We start from the raw sequence: 23,860 nt of genomic DNA on the forward strand, positions 1-23,860 counted from the left end.
AATGCTGAAAAAAAATCTAAGACAGTTCAGGACCACTTCAACAGGCATAAATTTGAAATTTCATCCGAAATCGGCCCATTTTTCAAAAAATCAAAAGTCGCCACCAGTAGGAAGCATTTTAGCAAACTCACTCCGAAGAAGAAAGTGGTCCCAATACCCTAACCTTTCATTTAAGAAGTGAGCCCGATGACTTTTTCAACATGATGTCATTTTGGGACACCCTAATGGGTATGCGTTGAAATCAATTAGAATTTCGAATTGAAGTGATCACTCGACAGAATTTTGGAGCACTTCTATTGCTTTTTATTGTATAAATCGCTTAAAAACAAATAAATATGCATTGTTTTATTTCTTAAGTAGCTCGTAGCACTAAGAGGAAAAATATCTTATTTTCTTCACATTCAGCGTAGAGTGTATTGTTTTGGTCAGCACTCTGTGCCGTTCACATTTAGTTGTATGTTTTTGCATTTGTTAACAGTTTTGTTGATTTAGTTGGGTGTAGTACTTCGCTTCCTCAGATATTCACAAAGAATCTAAAAGCACCAGCCACTCTCGCTGTGAAGGATAATCCGAGCGAGCTTCGCTCTGCTCCTCAGTAAACAAACATGGGGTGTGAAATCACACTCCAGTTTCTTTCGAGAATCTTTGTGAGGAACATTGATCCATTTAAGCCAAGGTTCAATGGGACAAAGTAAACCCAAATGACACTTTTAAAATAATATTTGTCAACGCCAAGAGGGGCCCTCCTTAAAAATTGGCGCCTGCAGCCCGATTATGATGTTTACGAGGACTGGGTGCTGGACGATTCCTGGTAGAGAAAAGGGCAACTCAAAATTGCAAAGTAATCTAGTGGATTCTTCCGGGTGAATTCGAATTTACCTGAACGAAGACACGGAATTCGCCCCCAAAAACCGGTGTGGCAACCCTAAGCAGGATTTCAATAATAACTTTCGATAGTAATCCAGCGCTTTCGAAGATTGGAAATTCGATAGATAAAAAAAATCGATTTCATATTAGCAAAATTTGAAGACAACCTCATGACTTCTAATCAAACCATTTAAATTTAAATTTAAACCCTTACAAGTCTGATCATATTTTTGTTTCGATTTTGGGTATTTTAACCTTAAGGTCATTCGCTTCTTCATTCTGGTTAGGAATTTTCCTATAAAAAATCTCTATTCCTGTGTGCGGGGTTAGGATTCGAACCCAGATGAGCTGCATACATGACATTCAATGAACAAATTTCGCTATGCCCGCTCGAGTCTGATCTTGTTTCGATGCGAGAATTAGGTTGGTTTTAATTTTTTTAATTTAGGTTTAATTTTTTGTCGAAAAAGTATTTGTCAAATTTTAGTTTCTGGTAAAAATCCGGGCCCCCTTCAGAACTCCGGGCCCGGGGGGAAATACCCCGGTCCCCCCCCCCTCTCTGCGGCTCTGTATGTAATCAAACGATTTAAGTCAAACGGTTGAAATCAAATGATTTAAATCAAACGATTCAAATTAAACGATTCAAATCAAACGATATAAATCCAACGTTTTAATTCAAACGAGATAAATCAAGCGACTTAAATCACACAATTCAAATCAAACGATTTAAATCAAACGAGATAAATAAAGCGATTTAAATAAAACGATTTAAATCAAGCGATTTACATCATGCGATTTGCATAAAACGATTTAAATCGAGTGATTTAAATGATACGATTTAAATCAAACGATTTAAATCAAACGATAGAAATCAAACTATTTAAATCAAACGATTTAAGTCAAACAATTTAAATCAAACGATTAAAATAAAACGAGATAAATTAAGTGACTTGAATCAAACGATTTAAATCAAACGATTCAAATCAAACGATTTATTTCAAACGATTTAAATCAAGCGATTAAAATCAAACGATTCAAATCAAACAATTCAAACAAAACGATATAAATCAAACGATTTAAATCAAACGATTTAAACCAAACGATTTAAATCAAACGATTTAAATCAAAAGATTTAAATCAAACAATTCAAATCAAACGATTTCAATAAAACGATTTAAATCAAACGATTTAAATCAAACGATTTAAATCAAGCGATTAAAATCAAACGATTTAAATCAAACTATTCAAATTAAACGATTTCAATAAAACGTTTTAAATCAAGCGTATTAAATCATACGATATATTTCAAACGATTTAAATCAAACGATTTAAATCAAACAATAGAAATCAATCTCTTTAAGTCAAACGATTTCAATCAAACGATTGAAATCAAACGATTTATTTCAAATTATTTAAATCAAGCGATTTATTTCAAATGATTTAAATCAAACGATTCAAATTAACGATGTAAATAAAACGATTTATTGCAAACGATTTGAATCAAACGATTCAAATCAAACGATTTAAATCAAACGAGATAAATAAAGCGATTAAAATCACACGATTCAAATCAAACTATATAAATCAATCGATTTAAATCAAACGATTTAAATCAAACGATTAAATTAAACGATTTAAATCAAACGATTTAAATCAAACGATTTAAATCAAACGATTTAATTCAAACGATTTAAATCAAACGATTTAATTAAAACGATTTAAATAAAACGATTAAAATAAAACGATTTAAATCAAGTGATTTAAATGATACGATTTAAATCAAACGTTTTAAATCAAACGATTAAGGTAAAACGATTCAAATCAGATGATTTTAATCAAACGATTCAAATCAAACGATTTAGGTCAAACGATTTAAATCAAACGATTTATTTCAAACGATTTATTTCAAACGATTTATTTCAAACGATTTAAATAAAACGATTTAAATAAAACGATTAAAATGAAACGATTTAAATCAAGTGATTTAAATGATACGATTTAAATCAAACGTTTTAAATCAAACGATTAAGGTCAAACGATTCAAATCAAATTATTTTAATCAAACGATTCAAATCAAACGATTTAAGTCAAACGATTTGAAATAAAAACGATTTAAATCAAGCGATTAAAATCAACCGATTTAAATCAAACGATTCAAACAAAACGATTTAAATCAAACGATTTAAATCAAGCGATTAAAATCAAATGATTTAAATCAAACGATTCAAACAAAACGATTTAAATCAAAAGATTTAAATCGTACGATTCAAATCAAACGATATAAATCCAACGTTTTAATTCAAATGAGATAAATCAAGCGATTTAAATCACACAATTCAAATCAAAGGTTTAAAATCAAAATAATTTAAATCAAACGATTTAAATCAAACAAATTATGTAACACGATTTAAATCAAACGATTCAAATCAAACGATTTAAATCAAACGAGATAAATAAAGCGATTTAAATCACACGATTCAAATCAAACTATATAAATCAAACGATTTATATAAAACGATTTAAATAAAACGATTTAAATAAAACGATTTTAATCAAACGATTTAAATCAAACAATTTAAATAAAATGATTTAGATCAAGCGATTTAAATCCTTGATTTAAATAGATTGAAATCTATCTATTTAAGTCAAACGATTTCAATCAAGCGATTTTAATCAAACGATTTATTTCAAATGATTTAAATCAACGATATAAATCAAACGATTTATTGTAAACGATTTGAATCAAACGATTCAAATCAAACGATTTAAATCAAACGATTTAAATCAAACGATTTAAACCGAACGATTTAAGTCAAACGATTTAAATCAAACGAATTTCGTTTGATTTAAATCGTTTGATTTGGATTGTTTGATTGAAATTGTTTGATTTTATTAGTTTGGTTTAAATCGTTTCATTTAAACCATTTTGAATTCAATCTTTTAATTTAAATTGTGTGTTTTAAATCATTTAAATTGAATCGTTTCATTTATATCGTTTGATTTAAATCTCTTAATTTAAGTCATTTGAAATAAATCGTTTGATTTAAATTGTTTGACTTAAATCGTTTGATTTGAATCGTTTGATTTAAATCGCTTGATTTAAATCGTTTGATTTAAATCGCTTGATTTAAATCCTTTGATTTAAAATCGTACGATTTAGGTCGCACGTTTTAAAATGCGTTTCAATTATCTCTCTCGTGCGATTTTAAATTCGAAATTATGTTTGCTATTTTTGGTACGATACGATTCGAGCGATATAAATCGTTTGATTTAAGTCGTTTGCTTTAAATCGTTTGATTTAAATCGCTTGATCCATATCGTTTGATTTAAATCCTTTGAGCGTGATTATTATCTATTTATTTATTTATGTATTCGCAAAAATATTTATTTTTTAATTTATTTATTTATTGATTTATTTATTTGTTTTATTTATTGATTGATTTATTCGTTAATTTATTTAAGGTATTTCAAGGCCAGTTTTCTTTCAATGACTTATCATTTCTTGATTGGCTCATTTTAGCTCTGTTCGGGTTCTTCAATAAATAGTTTGAGCTTTTGGTTACACTACGGTTACGCTGCAATACTCCAGAACGAGTTTAACGTATCTACTGCATAATGATTGGCTTGAGAATTTCTTCAAAAATATAATTGATGCGTTTAAAGCATCCAGCTCACTATTTCTTTAATTTAGCATTGTCTTTATCCCATTCATGCCCATGTTGTTTTTGGACAACAACGTTTTTAAACAGATATAACTTTTGTTTGAGGAAGGACTTGCTCACAAAACAAGTAAGGCTAATAATTGCCTTTCATTTGAGTTTATACAGCTAAAAGGATCAGCTCTAGAACTGAAGTTATTGTAAGTACCCTGATTGGATTCCAATGGAGCAGTGCTGCCAGGAACAGTTAACGGAAAATGATTTTTTCATATATCTTCATTACGTTGCAATATTATTAAAAATTGATAAAACTTATCAATTTAGACTGTTTTTGGCTACGTTTTCCACGCAATTGGACTATTGTAAATATTCTAGGATAATTGTATTGAGCATTGGAAGGTAAAAATTGAGTAGCTTCTAGCACTGCGAGGAAAGCACCTATCTTTATGAAAAAAGGTTTTTCGTGTTTCTTGACCCCAACATTTACAAGAAAAAAGTAGTTTTGGAACCGTACATGCACTAGAAAAAAGTTGGGCTTGAAAGGGTTAATTGCTCCACAAATGTGTGTATAAAACATAAACTCATAAATGTCACAACTTTCAAAAGAGATTCCTTAAATTATTGAGATCAATTCATCTAACTACGCACAAAACTGCCTTCAACTCTTCCCGTGCCGATGGCTTCCGGTGACTTCCTTTCCGAAGGGAGAAAAACCAAACCTATAAATAACGAGAGAAAGCTCCGAATCCAATTAAGGCATTTCCAGCGGCGTTCATAAATTTCTCCCAGGCCAAACACTGGACAGCGCGACCGAAGGCGAACCTAGTCGCGATTGTCGTTTGTGATCCGCTGTGATTGACGACACCGGACAGCCGAATCTGGCCGGGTATGGCCAAACATCTACCTCACATATTTGGAAGCGGATTTCGTTCGTCTCTCTCTCTTTCCTCTACCATCACCCTCCAACCGTCGATGTCGCTAACAGCCACGACGAAAACTGTCAAGATTCTATGAATTAGTTTGATCCGTTCGATAACATGCGGTAGGCTTCTCCGGTGCGTCAATGTTTGTCCCCCGTTCGTCGTAGCCATTTCCTCGTTTCCCGAGAGTCTCCCGTAATTGATCTTCCAACTTGTGAAGGCCAGCACTGGATCTACCGTATGAAAAGTCACGGTACGGAGGCTTCGGTTGGAAGTGGTACGTTGGCTGTAGACACTGCGAGTTTAATTACAGTTACTGGCCATAATAATGGGAACCATTTGAAAATAGGTTATCTATATTTTAATCTGAAAGGAACGCTTCCTAACTTTGGTCAAATTAGCTTTGCTTGAATTAAATCGCACGGAAAATGTAAATGCAAATTGAAACGTCCTACTGTAGCCATCATTCTACCAGTAGCATCACACATCATCTTGATTGATGATTGGTCAGCAACAGCCGAATCCTGCTGGTAGCTCCGGTTGTATGTTTAGGTGCCGTTCCGCAGGCAGCAGAGCCAATGCCTAATGTTGTGGTTTTTCACATGAATCCCAGTAGGCCGGATGCGTGAACACGAGATAGGCATTGACAGGAGGAATGGTAAAAGCACAGTCAGAGACCGGAACCGGACAAGTCTGGAGAAGTTCGCTTACACACTAATTTTCAACGTAGCTGTTAGGGTTGTTGCTTTAACATTGTTTATTACGTTATTTAATTGGAAAGTGAGGACCGAGCTTTCAGAATAATCGATCAATTGGATCCGTTTTTAACAGCTCCGTAAGTTTTTCCAGTTTATTTTATCCATTTAGATCGAACTAAAAATTTGTAGATAGTTCATAGTTTACTGTGTACTCACATTGGCTAAAGTTAGCCATACCAAACTTGACCGATAAATCCCCAAGTGACAGATTGCAATCGCTTTGACCTACCGTTTCATCGGCCGTAGGTATGAAATGGAAGGGAAGAAACACATCCACACATATGTTCGCATAGGATGCACGGGATTTCACCGAAGGTCGCATTTGGGACAAGGGAAGCCGACTAGGCTTAGTGTGGTGTCACCGATGGCAATGTTGGTGGGAGGAAAAAAATAACATTTCGGCAATTGATGGAGGTGGTAAGTACATCAAGCTCAAATTCAAAATTTGGTTTCAGGTGCAAAATAAATGTAAAAAGTATTGAACTACAACATACAAGAGCAAAACAAAGATAGCGGGAGCAATTCCAGCCAAACTATATTAAAAACTGGGACCAATCAGCCCCCATTTAGGCTGGAATTGATAGTTTTGTGGTGCCGGTATAAATTTATAATATGTGCATTTTGTTTAATGACACTGAACCACTAAAAATTTTTGTTTTTGTATATCCCCACAAAATGTGCTTCAGGATCTTAAAAATAATATATCAAAATGTAAAAGGCGGTAATAATATACAACTACTCAAATTTTCAGTTCTGCGCAACATCTCTTATGTATATCCTGAGTTACTGAAAAATTAAACCGAGTTTTCTTAAAAACCGTATTTTTGAGCTGGCCGGAAATAGTAACTCGAACAAATAATTTGGTATCGTTCTGAAATTTTCACAAAATTTTTAAAAATTTCTTACTCTTGCGACGCACGGTAGATTTTTTATAGTGATTTGTTACGTAATTATGTGTCGATTTCTATGAAATTTTTAGACGTATTTCAATTTAAAAGAGGACCATTTCGCGAAAAATCTAAAAATCGAAAAAAATTATATACGACGCTTGGTATCGTTCTAAAGAACAGAGATCGACTATGACTTTAAATTCGTATCCTGAGTAGTAGTCCTTGAAGGTATTTACTATACAATTACTTAGCAGAGACCCAGCTTCACAATACCTGGCGAATAACCAGACAACATGATAAAGGTTGAACTCTTATCGACCTACATCTCGCTCAACACTGCACTGATCGCGGTTGCCAGGAGAATCTAGACCCCCACCAGCTGCTCCATCGTATGCATCTACCTCCCACAGGGGGTCACCAATATAAAAAATCAACTAATCAGCCTGATCAACCAGATCCCAGCCCCATTCGTCATTCTGGGAGACTTCAACGCCCACCACTCGGCCTGGGGCTCAGACAAGTGCTACCACCGAGGCAACAAGATTGTCCAACCCATCGAAAAAGTCGATGCCGTGATACTAAATGACGGCAGCCCAACGTTCATCCGCGGTAACAAAGCCTCGCCATCGACATCACCTTTGCTTCTAGCTCCACCGCAGGGTTATGTGGCTGATACACGGTCAACGACACGGCTGGGAGCGACCACTTCCCCATCGAACTACACACCAATTACCCCCCATCTAAAACCACCAGGCGCAGATGCTGGCTGTACGACAACGCCGATTAGGACGCCTACGACGCATCTATACAATCCCAACTCGACCGAGACCGCACGTACACGCCGATCGAACTCTCGGAAATAATTGTCAACGCAGCTGAAGAAAGTATCCCCCAAACCAGCGGTGCACCACCACACCGAGCCGTACACTGGTGAAATCCGGAAGCTGCAGCCGCCATCAAAGCGCGCCGGAAAGCACTCCGCACCCTACAAAAAACATCACCCAATCACCCCCTCCGTGACCAAAGAGCGGATAACTTTAGGACGTTCAGGAACACCGCAAGGAAAACAATCCAAGTGGCTAAGGAAACAAGCTGGAACAACTTCTTGGACGGAATTCATCCGGATTCTCCAACTACGGAGCTGTGGAGACGGGTTAACGCGCTCAGCGGAAAACGCCTACAAAACGGCTACTCCCTAGCAGTCAACGACGTCACCATCACAGACCCTGAAGAAATCGCGGACAGGATAGGATGCCATTTCAAATCGTTATCCGCCGACGAAGCCCTACCAGCAGCATTCGCCCAACAAATAAGATAACTCCAAGCCGCACCTGCTACCTTCACGCCACACTCCACAGCCATCTACAATAAACCCTTCACGGAATCTGAACTCGCCGTCGCCTTCAGTACTGCACGAGGGAAGTTCGATGGCCCCGGTTATCCGATGCTTTGGCATCTCCCCCCCCCCCCCCCCCCGGAGGTAAAAGGGCTCTCCTAGAATCATTCAACACAATTTAGGAAGGAGGGTCTTTCCCAGAGGAATGGAAACTGGCCCATGTGGTCCCCATCCTCAAAAAGTGGCAGGGCACTCGTACCCCTAGTGACTTCAGACCAATCAGGCTGCTATCATGCACATCGAAGATCCTGGAGAGAATGGTTAACCGACGACTGACCACGTGGCTGGAAGACCATAAACTTCTCGACCAACGCCAATTTGCCTTCCGGAAGGGACTAGGTACTGGAGCCCACCTAGGCTCCCTCGGTGAAATACTGGACAAAGCCAGATCCGAAAACTTCCACGCCGACATCGCCATTCTCGACGTGGCAAAAGCCTACAACACCGTCTGGTGCGAAGGCGTACTACAAGAATTAGAGCGATGAGGCATACAGGGAAACATCGGTGTGTTCATTCAAAACTATCTAACCAACCGCCGCTTCCGGGTCTGCGTAGGCGGCACATTATCCGACGAGTTCCGCGAGACTAACGGAGTGCCGCAAGGATCAGTACTAGCTGTTACCCTATTCCTCGTGAGGATGAACTCGCTCTTCGCCGCGCTACCCGAAATCACCTACGTATTCGAATATGCAGATGACATCGTCTTGGTAGTCCTAGGGAGAACTATACCCCGTCCAAAGATATCCCTCCAGGCGGCTTCAACGCGGTCGGCCGATGGGCACTCGCGACCGGCTTCAACATCGCAGTAGAAAGGTGCTCCATAACACATTGCTGCAGCACATATCACCCAGCCAACGCCCGACCAATACCTCTTAACAACATTGTAGTTCCGTTCCGAAAGGAACCAGTAGTTCTCGGGATCACGCTCGATCGGCAACCAACCATGATGCCTCATTTCCGACGATTAAAAAAAGTCTGCGAGAGCAGAAAGCGGCTGGTCCGCACGATCTGCTCCCGCCACCCTAAGAACAACCGCCGAGGAGCACTGAACCGCGCAAGATCCCTAATACACAGTAGAATATTTTACGGGATCGAGATGACATGCCGAAGCCTGGACGGGATCGAGATGACATGCCGAAGCCTGGACGCAACATACACCATGAATTCACCGGCAATCCCCTCCCACCCATCGCCCGGCTGCACCGAGTGAGACTACGGGCCTGGTACGACTCCGAACAAAATATTGACGACAGCCTTGCTCGTATAATAAAGGTTAGCGACCACCCGAGCAGTATAATGATAAAGTACCGACAACTAGTATACCGAAGGTACGCACGACACTACCAAATTTTCACCGACGGCTCCAAGGCTGACGACGGAGGAGGCGCGGGAATCAGTGGCGTGGGGAGTGGGCTCTCCTTCCGCTTACCCGGCTCCTGCTGAATATTCTCAGCGAAAGCGGCCGCCATTGCAGTGGCAATAGCCAAAAGAACCTCCGACACACCGACGGTCATATTCACCGACTCGTTCTCGGTCCTAAGAGACGTCGAAAGCGGAACCTCCAAGCACGGGATATTACGGGTGCGTTCAGGCCATCGAGAATCATCGAGACCCACTGGTAACAATCTGCTGGGTCCCGGGCCACAGCGGTATCAGAGGCAACACGAGTCTAAAGCACAGATTCACCAACCACTGGCGAAGATCCCAAGGTCATACGCAAAAGGTCAAGGCCTCAACTGACATCTGGACCGCCCGAGGCAGCCAGAGAGAACAGAAAATACTTTCCCGACTCCGCGTGGGGCACACCCGTGTTACTCACGCCCACATCGTGTCCAACGTACCTCCACCAGAATGCGTTTCATGTAACACCCGGCTCACCGTCGAGTACCTGCCACTGCGCCTAATCACGACCAGCCCGCTCCAAGATTCCGAGAACGACACCCAAATGAACATCGCCAATGGGCCTACTGCCACACTACCTCGGCGGCGGAGAGGTCGCCCATGGCCCAACACAAATACAACAACAGCAGCCAGAAGATGAGTCCAACGCTGCGGTTAAAGCTTCTATGATTCCGAGACTACACTGAATAACAGTTAATTATAGACGTAACCTAAATTAAGATCATTTAGCAAAAATAAAAAACAAATAGTGATATTTCCATTGAGGATACCGAAGCCGGTTGACCTGTCGAGAAGTGAAACACTGACTATGGGGCTATGTGCCATTCTAAAATCTATCGATGTGAGGTTTTTGTGTCATAATTTTGAATGCTCATAACTCTATTATTATTTATGGATGAATTTTCGTCGTTTCTTTGACGTAGGACTACGCCTACGATATGGGGGTGCATTTTGCAAATTCAATAGAGATGGTATATAACGAAAAGTGGTTAGGTTTTAAACACTTACAATTCAGCCATCTCTCAATAATTTTTCGAAATGATTACACATATCGAAATATTTCTGAGAATAGATTCCAATGATCCCATATATTTTTTTAATGTCACAGCATTAAAAATTTAAATAATGTATAACAGTCAAAATACCAAACATTTGCACACAGAAGGTAGCGCTTGCTAAGTATGACACGACGGATTCATGTACCTAGCGCGCTACGCTTCTATGAATGACGTCACCATCGACTATTTAAGGAACATAATTGATCATACAATCTCATTTGCCTATCGATCGGCAGGCAGAGCACTGCGCTGCATGCTTCCACAGTCAGTGAAGCAGACTGATAAGTGCGCTACTTTGGATTGTGGAGTCTGTCTGTCTGTGGTAGAATGATGTGTACGTAGATCGATTGTCGCGACGCAAGTTGTAATTACGCGGTTATTATCCATCGGGTTGTCACCCACTTTCGCCAGTGTAAAAATTTTATACCGCATTATCAGTGACAGTGTTATCCTGTTTAGAAAACCACGGACTGAAGCCAAATAAGAAAAAATATTTGTGCAATTATTCGCTCTGGAGCTGTACCAACAACAACGTTATATTCGAGCAGTGTGAACAGTGGTTTATATCGGTGATTCGCGCTTTAGTCATCAACTCACCATGTCAAATGAAGATAGTGCTCCCAAACGGCTTCGTGGAAACTCAGTTTCAAAGTCTAGTCGTACCCCTACTAACGACATGAGTAACACCGAACTCGCTAACCTCATGAGATCTCAGTTCTCCACCAATCAGCGAAGCTCTAAACAAGACATCGAAAACTTGGGTAACGCTCTCACTACCCAAATGGAGAAGCTGAGAGATGATATAACTCGTGATTTCGACAAGTTACGAGAGGAAAACAACACAACATTCAAAGAACTCACCGCATCGATTGAGAAAAACAAAACGGATTGCACGATCGCTATGGACCGTCTCACGCGAACGAATGATCTCATCGTCACAGGAATTCCATTTGTGCATGGAGCGAATCTGTCCGATTACTTCCGCACTTGGTGCATTTCACTAGGGTATAGTGAAAACAATTTTCCTCTCGTCGATATACGACGGCTAGTTAAAGGAGATCCAGTTGCTGGTAAAGTGTATGCTCTGCTAATACAATTCGCGATCACAGTCCAGAGAAACGATTTCTATGCTCGTTACCTACGCTCCCGCTCCTTGTCTCTCTCTGAGATTGGATTCGCCGTAAACAAACGCATATTTATCAACGAAAATTTACCACCGGCTGCAAGGGATTTGAGGTCTAAAGCACTGCAATTGAAAAAGGCCGGAAAAATTGGAAATGTTTTTACCCGAAACGGAATCGTCTTCGTCAAGAAAACCCTGAATGATCGAGAGATAGCTGTGTCATCGGAATACGAATTGAATCGTCTAACTCAACAAATTTAATCCTATCCTGATTTTGTTTTTCTTTTTCCTTCCACACCCGTCCCGTGCAATCCTATGATTCCTTCCTGAAAGTCTGTTCGAGTGGTTGCTGCTATTGCTAGCTGCTGTTGCCGTTGCTGTTGCTGTTACTTGTTATTGGATTGAGGCTGGCTGATGAATACTCTTTTGGTGCTGATCACGAGTGCGCTACCGACACCGGTGTCTAAACACATGTGTTAAATTAAAAATGCGGAACAGTTTGCGTCGCCTATTTGAAATTTGAAGAATGATTGTTTTGGATTTGTTTATTTTAAATGTTTTAGATGATAAGAATGTGCTCAATTTACTTTTTCTCTTAATGGTTGCTTTTGTTAACTCCTTTAATGGCTGACAATGCCTTAGGGCATACCTCTACGAGCTGGTCTTTACCTGCTACTGTTATGCGTTCTGCCTTGCTACCTGCTAAGTTGTCAGTATGTTGTATGAATAGCCAAAGTATTTGCGCCCGTAAGCTCTGCAAACTAGATGAATTACGCCATATTATTGAGTTATCAAAGGTGGATGTAGCTTGTATTAATGAAACGTGGTTGAACGACAAAACGAACGATAATGTTATTGCGGTTGAAAGGTACAACATCGTGCGGCATGATAGAAAGGGTAGATTGGGAGGAGGATTATTGATTTACTTAAAAAATAACTTAAAATATAATGTAATCGACAAGTCCACTGGTACAGTTGGTTCTGCTTACACCGAGTTCATTGCGATAGAAATAATTATTAATGAAAACAAAATTCTACTGGTTACATTTTACAATCCACCAGATGCGGATTGCTGCGATGTATTAGATAACATACTATCAAGTCATGGGATGCATTACAAATACATTTACCTTCTTGGGGATTTTAACACAAATCTGATGGATCTTACAGGTAATAAAACAACAAGGTTGAAAAATCTACTGTCCATGTATTCTATGTCAAGTCTTGGAAATGAACCTACACATTTCCACAGAAACGGTTCATCCCAGATTGATTTGATTATCTCCAATGATGTTTCCAAAACATTACTATTCAACCAGGTAGAAGCTCCAGTTTTATCAAATCACGATCTCATATTTGCCTCGATCGATTTTGATATAAACCTTACTCCTAGCATAGTACAATATCGCGATTATGCATCCATCGATATTCCGGGACTAACGAGTGCTTTTTATTCTGCCGATTGGACCAATTTTTACAGAGAAAGTGACTCAGATGACCTGTTGATTTTTTTCAATTCCGTGATGAAAAAAATTCATGACGACTACGTGCCCATTCGTACTTTTTACCCTACTCCAAAGAAAAATCGGTGGTTCACAGAATCCATTCGCAGAGTAATGATCGATCGTGATATTGCATACAAAAAATGGAAAACGACTAATGATTTTAATGATCATAATGTGTACAAACGTCTACGTAACCTTGTTAACAAGCGTAGAGCCAAAGAATCCATCCAGAGCGTTAAGCCGAGTATGGAGCTCTGAGGTTCTCCCGCCGTAATCCTAATCGACCTCTGCCCCATCTTGCTTTCCTCGGTTCTGGAAGTAACTTTTCAAAACCTTACATAGATAGTCCGGAAACCGCATTCACCCCAGCTAGCACTGTTGAACGCGTTCTTCACGTCTATCGTTACCACGGCGCAGTAGCGATTACCCCTTCTCTTTTGCTTCAATGCTTTCTCCGCGTTCGCGATGACTGTGCGGATGACTTCCACCGTCGATATCCCTTTCCGGAACTCGAACTGCCTCTGCGATAGTCCGTTCTCACTAGGGTTCGCAGTACCGACCCTTTTTGGCGAGAACCGGTACTACGGTACTGAAGCCCTCAGAACCGGTAGTACCGGTAAAGTACCGGTACTCGAATATTTTTTTAAAAAAATCGAAAGAAGCTTCAAAGTGAAATTGAATGCTTAAACTGATGACCTTATTCTCAGATGATTGATTTGTGCTGATCAAAAACATGTTTATTGTTTTTAATTGCTTCGGTATGGCATGACTCATTTCAGCAGAAGATATTTTTCGTATGCAGCACCTTCTTTATTTCGAAATCTAGGCCACTTTGAAATCGATAACTGCTAAGCGGTGCGATTTTCTTCGATTTCACAGATTGTAAATATAAGAAACCCTATCAACAACAGTAAATCAAAGCGATCTCTGAGCAGGGTGCTCGCATTTCCCCTCTTGCTTTTCTGTAAATTGGTTTCGACATTTATGTCGTTTGGCTACTGTTCTCTAATGTATACCAACGCTCCTTGCTTTCCTGTAAACTATGGAGTTTTGCTGTCATCAATAATTACAAATCGCCCCATTTGAAGCAGTTCACCAAGTCTAAAATTGTTAGCTACTAAATCGCTATTCGTTCTTTTATAGATAAAGGTTTAAGAGCAAACCAAATACAGACATGACTTAGACCATAGTCTTATTACGCGCCACCCAGTGAATAATGGAAACCAATTAGAATGTCGCTAATAAAAAAAATCATAGCAAATTTTTACGTCTCTGACATTAGATGTGAATATTTTGAAATTTAGTACAAGATCGTTAAAAGTTAATTTCTCAGCGCATTCGCGAATAGTTTTTAGAAAAATTTGAGTTGCCTTTTTTGTCGTTGAAAACTGATGTGTCCACTACCAGGGGACTCTCTATGCGAGCCTTTTGGTGTGGCCTATTTAGGGCCTATTTAGAAAAAAGATCGGTAAAATTTAATTTCGACAAAATAGTGCCCTAATTCGAACATTCCGTTCTGTACAATGGGAGCTAACAATGTACAACTTCTAGAATTATTATGATCATGGCCCCACCTCATTCCCCCACAAAGGTGTTAGCTCAACGATACATCTAGAAGGTAATTAATATAATTAAAAGTCATGTTGCATCTTTCATAAAAAAATTGTATGGTACCGAAAATACCGGTACTGGCTTTTGTTCAGTACCGGTATTACGGTACCAAAAATGGGTCGGTATTCCCGGGATTTTCGGTACCGGTATTACCGGTACCACAACCCTAGTTCTCACTTTCAGCGTAGGTCGTCAGTCTGTTGACGATGACCCTTTTCAGAAGCTTACCAAGAGTATCCAGCAGGCGTAGAGGCCGATACGATGCTGGATCTCCTGATGGCTTCCCTGGTTTTGGCAGCAACACCAGATTCTGGATCTTCCATATATCTTTTTTTTTACAATGGAGAAAACCTTTACGTCCTAGCCCAGTACACGTGCTATTGGTAAGGTCCAATTTACCGCAGGGGGTGCACTGGGGTCGTGTCGGGCTCGAATGGTGACGCTGCCATTAATACCGACTAAACTCCATTGGGTTCCGCCATCGTTCCTCCCAGGAACTACCTCTCGGTACTACTTCTGGGGGAATGGCTGTACTTAGTGTACTCATTCACTCTCACTCACGCGTTCATACGTCCTGTATGAGGCTTAATTGGGTGCTCTCTCTATCGCACCTTGATTCACTCTGAAACACTCCCACATGAGGCTGACTTTTGTGCTCACCTTTTTCGTTCCTTGCGAGGCTTACTTTTGTGCTCGCCCCACCCATACCATGTGAGGCTGATTTGGGTGCTCACCCTATCACCTGATTCACTCTCGTTCGTGCCACTTTATTGTACCTCTATCACTCCCCCTGGCATCCCATGTGGGACATTTTTCTTAGGCCCCACTTCTGACATACCATACGAGGCTGACTTGTGTGCTCACCTTTTTCATTCCTTGCTAGGCTTACTTTTGTGCTAGCCTCTACCATACCATGTGAGGCTGATTTTTGTGCTCACCCTTAACATGCCGTGTGAGACTGACTTGGATGCTCACCTTTTCACTCCTCTGCCACGCCATGAGGCATCGATAGCTAAGTCCCAACATACTACGCTACGACCCTCCTGTCTTGGCATGAGGCAGTCCACTTATACGCCTATACACTCGCGTTTCTGCCTTGCTTCGGAGTGGCTGGGTTTACCCCTTACGCGGTTGCCAGTTGCTGCGCCAAACCTGCTTCAGAATGAACAGACCATTCAATCACTTTTCTGCGCTCGGCTTTTTTCGCTCCAACTAACCAATCACTAGTTAGTCGTGCCCGTCGTCTGTTGCTCGGTGCGCCAAATTACCTGTAGCCTACTGGCAATCTGGGTGGTTGCAGTCGAGACTGCGTTCTACTTCTCCACCGCTTGACACATCCGCTGAATAAGGGTATCAGGGGTTGTGTCCCAGCCACAGACGTCAAGCATTGCTCTTCTTTCGACGTCGAACCGATGGCATACGAACAGTATGTGTTCGGTAGTTTCGTCTACACCTGGGCAGTCCGGGCAGACTGGGATCTCCGCGTGCCCGAACCTGTGGAGGTACTGTCGGAAACAGCCATATATCTGGGAAGTAGCCATCGTCCAGGCATTTCTGTAGGACTATCCTGAACATGTCCGGAAACGCCAGGATCGCAGTCTTCAGTTCCACATTGGGGATACCATCTGGTCCGGGAGCTTTCTTCGCTTTCAGCTCTTTTACCACTATATGACGCTCGTCGTAGGAAACTCGATTGTCACCAGCATTTCCCCCATCTGCATCATCGTGCAGTGTAGGCGGTCATGCGGTTGGGTCGAGCTTCGAGAAATGACCCTCCATGATAATTTTCAGTTTGTCAGCGCACATTTCGACTGGCGTCATTGGAGCCTTGATCCTGGTCATAACGATACGGTGAGCATCGCCCCAGGGATTAACGTCTACTTCTCTGCACAGCTCCTAGTAGCAGGTGGACTTGCTTAGCACTATTTTGCGTTTAAAAGCGGCCCTGCCCGCCCGGAATATCACCTTACACTATTCTCTGGCTACCTCAGATCTAGCAACCCGGCCCAACCGGGACAGGGGGCGAAAACCCCTGGAAGTTGGTCAGTAGGAGGAAGCCGACGCCAAGCGTACCTCGCGACCAGCACAGAAGGCCAAGGACAGAGGCGAGGCCTTGTAGGTAAAAACCGACGAGGACAAATATGCTGACGTCCTTAAGTCAATGCGGGCGGCTGAAAGCCTCTCGGCCCTCGGGCAAGACGTGCGCAGCGTGAGACGCACCAATATCGGCAAAATGCTCTTGGTGCTGAAGCGAGGCGCACAATCAAGTGCGGTGTACAAGGCCTTGGCCCAAGAGGTCCTGGGTAAAGGCGCCAAGATGAGCCCGTAACCATGCAATAGGTGGACCTTCGCGTCACTTCGGTGAGGCAAATATGAAGAAGCCACAGGTTACTGGGAATCTGGCGCACCGAGCAACAGACGACAGACACGACTAACTAGTGGTTGGAGCGGAAAGGGCCGAGCGCAAAAAAAGTGAGTGAATGGTCTGTTCAAGCTGAGGCAGGTTTGGCGCAGCGGCTGGCAAGGGGTAAACCCAGCCACCCCGAAGCAAGGCAGAAGAGCGAGTGTATAGGCGTCTATGTGGACTGCCTCATGCCAAGACGGGAGGGTCGTAGCGTAGTATGTTGGGACTTAGCTATTGATACCTCGTGGCGTGGCAGAGGAGTGAAGGGTGAGCATCTAAGTCAGCCTCGCATAGCGTGATACAGGTGAGCACAAAAGTAAGCCCCATGTGGAGTGTTAGAGAGTGAATCAGGGTGTGACAGAGCGAGCACCAAAGTAAGCCTCATACAGGATGTATGAACGCGTGAGCGAGAGTGAGTGAGTACATCAAGTACAGCCATCCACCCAGAAGTAATACCGAGAGATAGTCCCTGGGGAGAACAATGGCAGTGCCCAATAAAAATAAATAAACTACCCTGAATCCACAACTGACCACTACAGAGCAGATGACGGCTTTGACTGGTAAATGAAAATGTATTAATTTGAAATAAGCCAATATCGTCGCTGTTGTGCTATCTTATGACAAGCGTCATTTTGCACATTTCGAGAAAAACGATTTTTAAAGTTTGAGATTGAATATCATGAAACTTAAAAATGGTAGAAACAAATCAGAGAAGACAATTGATGCTTCTACCTATTCTGTATTAATCTCTCAAATATTACGAAGATCGGTTGACTATGTTGCGAGTTTTCACTAAAAATGTTAACAAAAGTCGCACTCACACGTGTCATAGGTGTGTATTGATGAAAAAATTTGTATGACGTGTCATAATCGTGCATGGAAAATTTTCCATAGAAAAAAATCACCAATTAGGAACTTTTATTCATATCTTTGGTTTAATTTGGTCTGTAAACAATCGGTTGGATGCATTTTGAAGGAAATGAGTCAGGGAATCTAGAAAAAATAGTTATTTTTGGTTACAGTGTTGCCAAATATGTTATATTACCAGTTTAAAGCTAAAACTGCGTTTTTCTCCCAATACATGTATTATTCTTTTGAAAATTATTATGCCATTGTGTTCCTACGACATTTTTACACATAAAAGCAACTAAAACTTCATTATAACTTGAGCCAATCCCAAGACATAATGATTTGAAGTAAAAAACTCACAATTTCTAATCACTTTTCTCGCTATATTTCAGTAACCAAGCAAAATTTCAAAATTCTGGAAACGCCATCTTATAGAGATTCGTTAGACGAGTCATGTGGCATATCTAACTCAGTTTACCCCAAAATGGCGTTTGTCATAAGATAGCACAACAGCGACGATATATTCTAATTGCGGAAAATTCAACTGAAAGTTAACATTTGGAAATGAAAATTTTCGTCACTGCTTCGAGTGCCTTTCTCATAGTATTCAACTATTACAAGTAGGCTAGGTGAGCATCAGCAACAATCGAGCAGTTTCTAATACTGCAGAGGAAGCCTTTAGTTTGATCAACCCCCTTTGTGTTTTTCGACTTCAAAAGGTTTGAAAAAAATGCTTTAATCCTATTTGCACTACAAAAAAGGTCAACTCATATTTTACTCTAAATTCATTCCAAAAGATTTAATTTTCAGCAAAATGTTGCTACAGGTGAAATAGGTAAAAAACCGTCGTAATATATTCAAAAAATAAACTTCCCCCTTCTGTTCGTCAACTATATTCCAAAAACTAGTGCCCGAATTCGGATCCACTCCAATTATACCAAAACGTCCCGGCATTTGAATTCCAGATCAATCGCAAATGAATCCCCGACGAACGGTACAGCTCAATCAACCGAAAGTCCTTTGCGCGAGCTCGACCTTCCCTACCACCCCCCCTCCCTCTATATTATTGTCCGAGCACAAAGTCAATCCACCCGCCGAATTCGGATAGCATGACGACGCAGCTGTAGGCAGCGCGTTTCGGTGTTTACTTATTTATCCAAATGATCCCCACGATTTCCCCAATCGGGCCCAGCTGCAACAAAAAAGGGTGAGAGCAACGGGTGAAGCCCTGCTGTGGAAGTGCATTACACCGACCGACCAACCGACCGACCGACCGGCGATGGTGGTGGCCTTGTTTCGGCAATCCTCGTGGAAGATTGCCAGTGAGCGTCCGATGAGTGCGTCCCGGTTTGCAGCAAGGACTAAATTATGTTCTAGAAAGCAAAATTGTTGTTTTCGTTGTTAAATAAATGATTCCGAATAAACTTGACCAACGTGACGTTGTTAAAGGGCACGCTTTCGTAGTTCGGGTCCGCATCAATGTGCAGCGAGCGGCAATGATGATGGATTTTCTCTGGACGAATGATGAATATTTATTTGCCACCAGCCTGATTGTGATTCAACGCCTGAAGAGACGGGGGGAGATCAACATTTCGAGTAGGCTTTCCTTTTCCGGATACATATCTCTGGCGTTAGATCAACTCAGGCCGGCAGATTATCGTTTTAGATTGGACGATTATAAATTTCGCTACTTGGCAGCCCGTTGGCTTTCAATTTGTATTAATCTATGTATCGGCGTTTTCCAATTTCCGCCTAAATTCTTCCGGTTGCAAACGAGTCCGGTGGTCATTTGTTCACATAACGATATCCAATTAGTACGTTGCATTACCAAATGTGATCGGAAGATTTATTATTACAATTTATAGCCAACAAAGTCACGACCGCATTTTTAAATTAATATCAATTCGATGGTGATTTGATTTTTTCCCTGTAGAACCATGTACCCCTTTCGATACGTCACTGCTCAAAATGCACTGCTGGAATACAAAGAACGTATAAACTCTGCAGTAACTCAGTTACTGGGAGACGATAGGAAAGGAATTTTTTTCCGAAACTGTCGTTTGATCATCTTCTTTAATCGCAGCTCATTTCCGTGCTACTGATGGAAAATAGAGAGAAAAAAACGTTACCTTCTGAAAAATTCTTTGCATGTTAGGGGCCGCATTCTAGTGGTATCCCGCTCTGACAGCGGAACAAAGTCCTTCTGATGCTGCTGCTTCAGGAAGCTGCTCACGTGAAAAACTTTTTACCGGTTGCATAAATAATTTCTTAGAGCGCGCAATCTCGCAGGGTGACGTCAAAGATGAGAAAATAAACAAATTTTGTGCGCGGTGGAATATCAAACTATGTACTGCTATCTGGATCATGCCGGTAACCTGCTAGCAACCGTGTGTCCTCTCTCGGATCGTGCAACGTGGGAACAACTTTTCTTTTCCGAATTGGCATCCCTACGTGTGCCATGCCTTCAACGCTCTTAACCCGCAATTTCCAATTAGTGTGCTTATTATCCATTGCATGAAAGCGTTACGATCAGAGTTTAACGTTTCCCTTCCCCTCCCCTTACGGAAAAGTAATTTTCAAATCGGAACGATAATCGTAAACAAATTTAAAAAGACTACAGCGAGGAAGGATGAAAACAGCCCCCTCCACTTGAATGCACGTTTATTAGAAGTGCGATTGAATGGGTGATTCGAGAGGTAAAGGGTGGTTGCGGAGGGTGACTTCCAATTATGAGCAGCACGAGAGCGGAATATCAAAAATATTGCTTTGATAAACGGTAAACATCAGGTTAATGGTTTACGGGTTGAAAGGAGTTGTTTGAATTCTGTAGATTCTTGAAAATCGAGGAATTATTAATAACAACAAGAACAACATGAAAATATACCTGAAAATTAAAAATTAAGTTTAATTGATGACAAATAATATTAGTTCTGATTGTCTTGTAGAATGAGTGACATCTCAACCAAGAATTGATCCACTGGGTTCCTGTTCCCATGTCGTAAGAGGTGACTGAAAACAGGAGTCCTCAAGTCAAGGAGTGTCGTGGGTCTTACCCTTGCTGTGTTAGGCGAATCTCTGACACAGTGGACGTTTGTTTCTTCGCAAATCGTGGGATTCAAATGATAATCATGTCCCTAATACCCATTTCGGGGTTCGCTATAGGCAATTATATGCCAACGAGTTCGGTATCTTCTAGTCGCTGTACAACAAGCGCTGATGATGAAATGTGTAGTGCTGTAATCGAGTATGGTTAGAGTAGCACAAATTAATCTTCAGCATAAACGTACAGCAATCATGAATCTATCCCGCCTTGTGCATGAAGGAAAAGCTTCCGTAGCTTTTCCGTAAAGGAAACTTCTATGTTGGAAAGTTACTTAACCCCGTCTTCGTAGCTTTCAACAAAAATGGCATGATAAATCCACGTGAAATGCCTCGTGCATGTATACTTGCGAATAGGGCTATTGACGCTTGTCTTACATCCGACTTCACAACTTGCGATATTTGTGCTGTCACGGTAAATATGACTGTTGACAACACAAACAAGAAATACATCTATTGTTCGGCATATTCGCCGCATAAGGAACCATCACCTTCTGATGATTTCAAAAGAGTTGTATCATACTGTGGCAGAAATGAGTTTCCTCTCATAATCGGCAGTAACGCAAAGGCCCACCACATAATTTGGTGCAGCTCAGATATCAATTTGAGGGACACCGAATTAATGGAATACTTAAATAGTACAAATCGGCACATTCTCAATTCAGGAAACCGCTCAGCGGGCAGAGAAGAGGTGTTAGATGTAACTCTCTGCTCTGACAGTATTAAGCATGAGTTGGCAAACTTGCTCGTACCAAACGAGATCGAACCGTCGTTATCTAATCATAAGTACATCGTCCTTGATCATTCAAACGTCTCGCTAGATATCGTCACCGATCGTAATCCCAAATCTACGAACTGGGACCTCTACGAAGAGGGCTTGGCGACTAGGTTTCATGGGTATCTTCCGACGATTGAATCTCCAAGTGACTTGGATGAGGTCGTGGATAAAACAAGCTCACTCATAGTAGCAGCATACCATGAGGCTTGTCCGCTTCGAGTTATGCGTGCTTCTAGAGGAACACCTTGGTGGAATACCGAACTTGTTCGACTCAAAAAGTTACGTAGAAGAGCTTGGAATCGCAGACGAAGGTACGGGTCGGAGGCATTTAAGTTGGCTCGCCAAGCATACCAAAAAGCCCTTCGATCCTCTGAGCGAAGTGGTTGGAAAAGCCTCTGCACAAATGTCTCAAGTCTCAACGAGACTAGTAGATCAAATAAGTTACTTTCGAAATCGAAAGATTTTCATGTCAGTTCCATTAGAACTGCTAATGGTGAATACTCGTCAGATGAAGATGTAGTACTCAACTGCCTTTTTGACACACACTTTCCAGGCTGTACGAAGCCATCACTGACGACTACCCCTGCGTTATTTTCAGGTAGTTCTGATTCTAGGGCATTTGCTCGTAGAATTGTGACAACCAAATCGATCAAATGGGCGATTGAAAGATTTACTCCATATAAGTCTCCGGGAAAGGATGAAATTATTCCAGTTCTACTACAAAAAGGATATGAACACTACAAGCATATTTTGTAGTCTTGCAACAGGATACATTCCATTAGCGTGGCGGGAAATAACTGTCAAATTCATTCCCAAAGGCAGCCGCGACACTTATGAGGAGGCAAAAAGTTTCAGACCGATCAGTCTGACCTCATTCCTTCTTAAATCAGAGGAACGTTTAATCGACCACTATATTCGGGATGGTAGCTTACACCCGACACCCACTGCATGCAATGCAACATACATATCACCGGGGAAGTCTACTACCACCCTGTTACACAATGTTGTCTACAATATTAAAAAAGCTTTTTCACAAAAGCAATCAAGTTTACAAGTTTTTGTCGATATTGAAGGTGCTTTTGTCAACGTGTTTTTCGAATCCATTTTGGAAGCAGCACGAGGTCATGGAGTACCTTCATATATCACGAACTGGATACACGCAATGCTTATCAACCGACATCTGTGCTCATCGTTAAGACAAGTAGAGATAAGGAAATTGAGTTTCTGCGGATGTCCTCAAGATGATGTGCTGTCACCACTTCTGTGGAACCTTGTGGACTTGTTGAGGAAACTTAATGAGCTTGAATTTCCGACGTATGGTTTCGCCGATGATTATGATCGGTGCGTTCTCGACAACACCTACTGCTGATCTAGAGGAACTCTTGAACCAAAAACCACCACATGTGTACTTACTTGTGCATGCCATCTTAAGTTTACTGAACTCTGGAACAGTAACCCAATAGATCGTTCAACTAGCCACACAAGACTGTGGCCTCAAATAATTACTTGGGATACTCCCAGTGACCCTACACTCACATGTAG

General features: G+C 41.2%; 1 long non-coding RNA gene across 1 annotated transcript in view; it reads left to right on the forward strand.

Annotated features, from left to right (window-relative positions):
• The first annotated feature begins 6,109 nt into the window (after nt 1–6,109).
• The window catches only part of LOC131684957 (uncharacterized), a 38,739-nt gene continuing 20,988 nt past the window's right edge, over nt 6,110–23,860 (forward strand). Inside the window, exons 1-2 of the long non-coding RNA XR_009304717.1 lie at nt 6,110–6,281; nt 6,451–6,621. This is a non-coding gene — a long non-coding RNA (uncharacterized LOC131684957). The remainder of the gene's footprint in view (nt 6,282–6,450; nt 6,622–23,860) is intronic.

The sequence above is a fragment of the Topomyia yanbarensis genome, chromosome 2 (genome assembly GCF_030247195.1).
Source record: "Topomyia yanbarensis strain Yona2022 chromosome 2, ASM3024719v1, whole genome shotgun sequence".
Taxonomy (NCBI): Eukaryota; Metazoa; Arthropoda; class Insecta; order Diptera; family Culicidae; genus Topomyia; species Topomyia yanbarensis.